Source organism: Papio anubis, chromosome 15 (genome assembly GCF_008728515.1).
Source record: "Papio anubis isolate 15944 chromosome 15, Panubis1.0, whole genome shotgun sequence".
Classification (NCBI taxonomy): domain Eukaryota; kingdom Metazoa; phylum Chordata; class Mammalia; order Primates; family Cercopithecidae; genus Papio; species Papio anubis.
Window position 1 is genome coordinate 68,313,581 of NC_044990.1, and position 9,326 is coordinate 68,322,906.

Consider the following 9,326-nt stretch of genomic DNA (forward strand, 5'->3'; position numbering starts at 1 on the left):
TATGCAGAATTTTCAGTAGTGACTCCGATAAATTCGTGTGCAAAAAAGGGAATTTGAAGGAGGGAGAATACAGTGTCACTTTTTAATAACAGAAAATTGCCTGAATTATTAGTTTGCTTCTTGCAACTGAAAAAAGTTATTATTATTATTATTTTTTTGAGACAGACTTTTGCTCTTGTCTCCTAGGCTGGAGTGCAGTGGCGCGATCTCAGCTCACTGCAACCTCTGCCTCCCGGGTTCAAGCAGTTCTCCTGCCTCAGCCTCCCGAGTATAGGTGCCCACCAACACGCCTAGCTAATTTTTGTATTTTTGGTAATGATGGGGTTTCACCATGTGGCCAGGCTGGTTTTGAACTCTTGATCTCAGGTGATCCACCCTCCTAGACCTCCCAAAGTGCTGGGATTACAGGCATGAGCCACTGTGCCCTGCCAAAAAAAAAAAAGTTATTTTCTTATTATAAACAAATATAGAGAATTTGAATGATGAAGTTTAAGTATCAAAGTCAAATTTCTACTTAATCTCACCAACAAAAACGGATTATGATAATGACTGTCTGAATTTATACTTAAAACTTTTGGCCAGGTGTGGTGGCTCACGCCTGTAATCCGAGCACTCTGGGAGGCTGAGGCGGGTGGATAACCTGAGGTCAAGAGTTTGAGACCAGCCTGTCTACATGGTGAAACCCTGTTTCTACTAAAAATACAAAGAAGTAGCCGGGTGTGGTGGTGTGTGCCTGTAATCCCAGCCACTTGGGGGGCTGAGGCTGGAGAATCGCTCGAACCCGGGAGGCGGTGGTTGCAGTGAGCCGAGATCGTGCCGTTGCACTCCAGCTTGGGCAACAAGAGCGAAATTCTTCCAGGAAGAATGAGGTACCCGGACAACCGGAGGGTGAGCAAGGCAGAGAGGTGCTTTATTGTGGGACAGAACAGCTCTCGGGAGAGGAGACGCATAGTGGGTAAATACTTTCTGCAGGCAGGTCATCCCACCAAGTGTCAAGCTCTCAGCAGAGAGGAGACCTGTAATGGGTAGTCCCTCTCTACAGGCAGGTCATCCCAGTGAGTGTCTAGCTCTTGGTGGAGAGTAAATCCATGGGGAGAGTTCCTTTCTGCAGGCAGGTTGTCCTGGTAAGTGTGTGAATCTGGGGTTTTTATGTGCTCAGAATGGAGGAAGTATATGCTGATTGGTCCATGGGAGGCCGTAAGTGGGCCTGAAAAAAGCAGTAACTGAATGGCTGAATGATCATCAATGATGTTCTCATACCAAGGCACGGACTTCTCCCAGAACTGGCAACCCAGCTTCCAGGTTTCAGGCCTTCCCTGGCTCGAAGGTGAGATTTCACTGGGAACTCGCCCCTTCCTGCCTAGGAACCTGTCTGCCTTTAACATGCCATCAATGGTGTCCAGGCTGTCCATGCTATTTGGCTCCTGCAGGCCAGGACCAAGCTGCCCTCAGCAACCCCTGGCCTTCCTGCCATGCTGGTTGGTGCCCAAAGTTTGGAGAGGGCTGAGGCAGCAGGGGGCCCTTGTGTCAGTGCACACACAGCTGGTTTGCAACAGTGCCCGGGCTCGCCCACAACTTTGCTGTCCCCCGGAGTGCTGGGAGAGGGGAGAGGCCAGAGAGCAGGAGCAGGCACTTTCTAACCAACAAGGACAGGGGACTTTCTGGGTCCCCAAGAGCACAGGAATGCCGGCCTGGAGCTCCAGCAGGATGGCTGTGGCTGTGCCCAGGAGCGGGGTCTCCTGCACTTCCAACTAAGTAGAGGGCGGGGCTCTCACCTATTTCCAGCGTTCGCTGGCTTCAGGGAGAGTGCGGCCCCCGCTCTGCCTCCCCCGCTGCAGCCAAGGTCCTCCCAGGGTCTGCTGCAGGTGGCCCGTTGCCACCATCATGAAGAATAGACTTGTCTAGACATCATTAGACTTCAGAAATAAAATCGAATGTATACTATACCATTATTTAGTAGGGCAGCAAGTATTATGACCGCTGCTCTAAGTAACTAAGAAGTCTAAAAATGATTCTGTCTATACTCAAATCGATAAAATAATTAGTGCAATCCTTCACTCCGTTGTCTTTATTCCCATTGTTTTCTTCGTCATAATTCATTCTTGTGTTTACTTTTGTTTATTGGGCTGCGGTGTTTTGAGTGAAGATTTTTTGTGGTTTTCTCATTATTTAAACAGTGCCCAGCAAGTATTATGTCTTGAAGAAAAAAATAACCAAAATAGTTGTTCTTTTTTTTTTTTTTTCTTTTTGAGAGGGAGTCTTGCTCTGTCGCCCAGGCTGGAGTGACTGCAGTGGCGTGATCAACACAACGGGAAAAAATTAAATGGGTATCTAAGGAACATAAAATGATTTAAATTAACCTAGAAACTTAGAATGCTTTAATTTTATCAGTGTCTTTGAATGCAATAACTTCTCTCTCAAAGCCTTTCCGCATATAAAAAATAAAAGTCAAAACCTTGTATTTTAAAGGCTCTATTAATATCAGTAAACATAAGATTTTAAAAGGGCCAATGAAACAAATGGCTACTAGATTTTTTTCATGGAAAGCTGCAAAAATAAGGGCTTTTCCAACTGTATAATTATATACCCCACTATAATTTCTTCCTTATTTTACAAAGGAAGAGTGCCATTTAAATAAAATGGTAAATAATCATGTTTTAAAAAATATTTTGATAAAATGTGCCAAGTATAACTTTTGCTTCATCTAACTGCACACAAACATTTAAATTTGGATGACTTTGAGATAATCTTGTAGTAATTATGAGGAATGGCTAGTGTGCAAGAATTGTTTAAGACTGGAAGTGTATTGGAATTGTTTAAATCTGGAAGGTATACTGGAGAAAGAAAAAAAATGAAGGCTACAGAGAAAAATATTGTGGATAATATGTATCCTTTGGAACCCTTCTTTTTTAATTTACTTTTATTTTTATTTTCCCAAAACCTTTGTCATGATTCTCCTTCCATTCTGAACAATTATCTAAGAGAGCTAGAAAAATATCCTTTCAATATGCATAGTTGTATATGAAAATTACAATCATATATTATTTGTATAAGTATAGCTATTGGGTAAAACAAAAAGAGTGTCTATAGCTGAATCAAATTCCTGTCTAACTGTGATTTGGGCAAAATCTTAAGCTCAGTTTTTCCACTTTATTTTTGGTCTGTCTTCATTATAATTCTCTTTTGCATGGGACTTGTGGGTTCCAGGGGCCTGTATAGTGCCATGATATGACTAGAGTGTGGAGCGAGGTCTCAGGACAGGACAACTTTGGGTTTCTCTCCATAACGTCCTCTGGAAATCTGTCCACATTTCCAGGTGATTTAAATCATGCAGTTCACTGTTATTGTGTCTATTCTTTTTGTTCCAGCTCCATATTTTTCTTGTTAGTTCTGACCTCCTTCTGATTTATTGTTGGGCAAAGAAGAAAACACACTTTTTAAAAACCATCTTAGGACAGCAAATAACGTCTGCAAATTTTTCTAAACCCTCTCTGCCTGAACACACACAAAAAACTCATTTACGTTCCAGTTGGAGCAAGATGGCTTCACAAACAATGCTTCTTGTCTTTTCAGGTATCTAGTCTGGGTTACTATAAACCAAACACCATAAACTGGGTAAATTACAACCAACAGAAATTTTTCACAGTTTGAAGAGCTGGGAAGTCCAAGGTCCAGAAGTCAGAAAATTTGGTGTTTGGTGAGGGCCCAGTTTCTGGTTTATAGATGGTTTCTCTAGCTGGGCCCTCACATAGTAGAAGAGAGGAGGCAGCTCTCTGGGACCTCTTTCATTAGGATACTCTTCTCATTCATGAGAGCTCCATCCTCACGACCTATTTACCTCCCTATTTTCCTGATTCTAATATCATAGCATTGGTGATTAGGTTTCAACTTAGGAACTTTGAGGAAACACAAACATTTAGACCACAGCATTAGAGTTCAACCAAGAGATAAAAAACACATTCATTTGCAAACTCTTAAGCTTATCTAAAGGTGTTTTCTTCTCCCACCCCTCATAATCTAGACTGGAGTGAATTCAGGGTTAGGGCCCTTTCTTAGACTCAACAGCTCTCCTCTCTTTTTTTCTTTTTTCTTTTTTTTTCATAAAGTGACCTGAGTGGGGATTGTCTCCTACCAATCATACATGATTCTATCCATATTTTAAGTTATACTTTATTCATTGAGTACTTCAAGTCTCTAGTTGAGTTATGTATACTACATTTTTCTTCTCAACTTTTATTACAGCTGTAAATTTCAAAGAATTATTTTGAAGGTCAAAATCTATGAAATTGTGTCTTTGTTTTGCTTTCTCTTACTTTTATATTATTCCTTATCTTGAGGTAATGAATGCCACTATTAATATATAAAAAACGAAGCAAGTTATTAGAAACAAAAAACATATATTTGTTAATATGTGAAGCTTGTATTACTGAATGACAGTGTAAGTTAATAAAACTCTATGGGTTTAATTCCCCCTTTGAATGATGTCTCAGATTCACCAACCTTGGACTCTAGCTGTGTTCAGGAGGCAGACTAAGTTCTCCTTGGACAAGCAGTGCCGTCTACTCATGTAGATTGTCTATTATTAAAGAGGCTATTTTCAACTTGATGGTTCAAATAAATACTGCCATTTGTATTTAAAATGAAGTCAGCAGACAACCAAAATAGTATGTCCTGAGTTCTAGAGATAAGTTGTTGATAACAACTGGCTGGCTGCATCTGTTATGGATGTTTATATGTCAAGACCGTCTCAGAAGGAATTTACTTATTCAGATTCCTGATGTAGAATCCACTCCAAAGGATTTATGAAATTGTCTCTTACCTAGATTGCATAGTTGGCATCACAGAGAGAGGGTAAAAAAAAAAATGAAGGAGATGCGTGAAGTCATTTTATAGCTGTACCATCTCTTAACCTGATGCATTATATTCGATTCTATAACTTCAGAATTCTAGACTTCAAGAAACTAAAATTTCAGGTCAAAATAAAATCTAGATAATAGACACTAGATATATAAGACTGCATATCTTTTTTCTGACCATGAAAATTTTTCTATGCATTTATCTTTATCTGAATACTGGAAATGTTTGAAAATATTTAGGATGAATTTATAGACATCAAAAAGAGGAAAATTCAAAAGATAAATTTAGCAGATAATCCCAGCCTTATACAGGCCTATATTTGATTGTTTTAAATGAAATAAAGAATGTGGAAAGAACTGTACCTAGGGGAGAACAGGACTGTCTGTTGCTCTTCATAAGCATAATTTTCAAAAGTGGTGCCTTCTAAATCCATCTAAAGGAAATGTGCTGAAATGATATGATTTCATATTAATGGGACATACTAAAGAAAGCAGTGCAAACAAGTTTATGATATACATCAAGAAGATAGACATTAGAGAATAGTACTTTCATATGCTCCTTTTCACACCAACAGTTATGCTTCACACATTGATGCTAAAATCTGTGGCTTCCCATGGGATAAATTATTTCATATAAAATCCACAAAGCTCTATTAAGATGATATTTTTTGTTGAATATGTGAATGTGGTTCTGGAAGTTTGACTTCATGCTCAATAATTTCCAAATTCTCTAATAGTATTACTAAACCCACAGTGCCCACAACTCTGCTCAGAGTTGGCTGTTTTTGGTAAATTGCACAACGTCACTGAACTTTGTAAGAAACATAACAACTATCACTAACCTAACATAAGCTGTATTTCATTCTTCACAACATAAGCCATGGTAATGAGAGCCCTACATAAAAAGTAGAGATGGGCTACTAGGACTCAATCCAGGCCTTTCAAGAATTTCATCCTTACCTATATTAATAGCTGGCTTATTAAGTGAGAGTCCCGATTATAGAGTTGGTCACAGCTATTCGTGGGGATACACTAGTTTCATAAACTCTAACTCCATTTGTATTCTCACATTTGTGATAGCTTATCACTTTCTTTCCTTGGGAAAATGACAGAAGGATAATGTCATGGACACTGTGACTGACATTGCTATGGGACCACAAGGAAAAGGGAGAAATTATCATAGTTGCAAAACTTGTACTGAACCTCATACTTATTAACACTGTTTCCTAGGCCACAGCAAATGGCCTAACTAAACAAGGTCTTTAATCACTGAAATATCAGTAACTGTTGAACATTAAAATGAAAGTAATCAACTCAAAAAATGAGCTGCATTCCAAAATATGTAAACGTTGATTTATAACTGATTCCTTTCCCTCACTTTCTCTCCAAATATCTACAAATAATTCTTGAAAATAATTGAACCTAGTTATTATTAAGTGGATACCTAACTAGTCCCGATATCCCACCAGATAACATAGGCGTAACAATAGATTCATAACAGAGTGTGACAGGAATAGGATGCTCCTCAAAATGGGTTTGTGTCATCTGTGTGTTGCTGACAAACTACAAAAGACTACTTTAAGCGTGCAGCTTCAAGCAGGTCAAAATGACCTTTACATGAATTTACACATCTGTGTCTAGGATATAACAAGAGATAAATATGTCCCTTCCATATTATGAATTTGTAAATGTAAATTTTCACATGATACTTTCTCAAACTATAATGTGCCTTGGGTTCCAAAATATAGCATTTTAATATCTCTATTGTTGCTGTGACTACTGAAAATTTTCGTGACATGGGTATCACATCATCTACTGTAATTAAGTCATCTATGTAGAGCCACATCAATCTAAAACAGAACTAAACAAAGTCATTCACTAAAAATTGTAACTCATCTACTCTCTAAAAGATAAGAGAATGGTAAAACAGAATGGCGTGCTTAAAAATGTCATCTCTATTCTGAGAAAATGAAAATTTTAGAAGGTCTAGTAGAAGACTTATTCCACAGAACCATTTCTTAAGATCAGAAAATTCCATGGATTTGTTTCAGTCACTACATTCCTTTATAAGTAAAATAAGAGGAGGCTTATAAAAGCCCCTAAATCTCTTACTTTAGATTGTGTCTAAAGTGTCTTTAATAAAACCTCTCTTTGTCTCCAAAAATGGAAATGGCTTCAAAGCTAGTGCTGTCATTCCGAAGAATGAAACAGATGAGCTCTTGACTGGATGAACATTATTTAATTGGATAAAATAAACGTGAAGAAAGTTTGAGAGATACAGCAGTAGTGGCAGCTTTGCATTAGCAAAGGTATCTCTGAGTATAATGGTGCCCTTGGGACTCCACTGGGAGTCAACATATGTCTGGATTCCTGACTTTTACTGTATTCAGGCACACCCATAAAATGTATTTATCATCCTCAGGTGCTTTGGTAAAGGGAAAATAATTTATCCATTGCACTGGAACTAAAATAAACTTGGAAAGTTGTGCAAAAGACCAAGGCAACACTGATATAAATATGAAGATGGAAAGCAGAGTGTGATTTTTATAACCTTTTCAAACCAAAAGTTGAGCAACTGTCTACAAAAATTACACTTGAGGAGGTCATTTTCTCCTTCCTGGAAACTGGAAGTGAAGTTTAGTCCTGGCCAGAAATGCTTCCTGGGACTGTTGTCAGTAACATGACCTTAATGAAGTTCAAAACATTTTCCATACATTAATATGAAATAGGGATACTTCCAAGTGGGATTTCCTATCAAATATATATCCACACTTGTATTGAAATTGGCCAAAAATCAGTCTAATATACCAAAAATTAAATATGACATGGGATGCCTTGGGACTTCAATCTATTGCTCATTCTTCCTAGACCAAAGTCATTTAAGCATTATAAACTAAACCAAAGAGACTAAATAAAGTAGGTTATTTTATTGCAAATTAGTTATTATGTATAGAGGAAGAGAAATGTTTTACTGTAAATACTATTGAATGATTAACACTCAAACTCTAACCTTATGAAACAAGCTCATCTTATAGGTCTATTGCATAAACTAAAACAAACAAACAAAACGAAACAAAACAAAAAAAACACAGTCAAAGCTGTGTTACTGGAGCCAGTTAGCAGTGTTCACTCCTGCAGGAGGAAGCTCATCTTTTGCAATCCAATCCACACATTCATTTTGATACCATCTGGCCCACTTACTATTTTTGAATAACAAAGGCCACCAGGAAATTTTTTTTAAAGGCCTATTTCTTACCTTCAGGAAGAGGAAGAGAAAAACACCACACCTGTTGGAAGCAGATGCAATGTGAATCTTGATGAGTGAAAACAATTTTGCTCTAGATTGTCTTTTAAGATTGGTATATTAATAGCCTCTAACAAGATGCTCCAGTTATGTTGAGCTCTCATTCCTGGAAGAAAAATAACTGGCTAGAAAACACACAAAATAAATGCAAAAGAGGAAGATAAGATCTGATATCATGGTAAAATAAATTGATATCTGGTGCCCCCATGCCTACAAGGCACAAACAGGAAGAAGCCTACCCACAGAGGTATATCATGGCCGACTTAAATACTAGTGTCTGAATAGAACCTAAGTGATGAGAAATGTAAAATACTTTTGATGATTAGTTCTGGAAAAATAGATACGAATATGCTATTTTTTTGAATTAAATAGTATTAAATGCCAGGTATAATAGATGAAAGATTTAATGCAGAGCTGGACTCGCAGAAACTAAGGGAACTCCATAGTGAGACACAAAATGTAATAAACATGTAAACTACTGCTAGAACAGGGCTGAGAGTTTTAGATTTTACATTTAAGTCTTTAATCGACCCCGAGTTAATTTTTGTATAAGGTGTAAGGAAGGGGTCCAGTTTCTGTTTTATGCATATGGCTAGCCAGCTCATCATGACTGGTTAATAGAGAAATGCAAATCAAAACCAAAATAAGATACCATCTCACTCCAGTTAGAATGGCAGTTATTAAAAAGTCAGGAAACAACAGATACTGGTGAGGCTGTGGAGAAATAGGAATGCTTTTACACTGTTTGTGGGAATGTAAATTAGTTCAGTCATTGTGGAAGACAGTGTGGCAATTCCTCAAGGATCTAGAACCAGAAATACCATTTGACCCAGCAATCCCATTACTGGGTATATAACCAAGGGATTATAATTCATTCTACTATAAAGACACATGTACATGTGTGTTTATTGCAGCACTATTTACAATAGCAAAGACTTGGAACCAACCCAAATGCCAACCAGTGATAGACTGGATAAAGGAAATGTGGCACATATACACCATGGAATATTATGCAGCCATAAAAAATGAGTTTGTGTCCTTGGTAGGGACATGGATGGAGCCGGAAGCCATCATTCTCAGCAAACTAACACAGGAACAGAAAACCAAACATTGCATGTTCTCACTCATAAGTGAGAGTTGAATAATGTAAACACATAGACATAGAG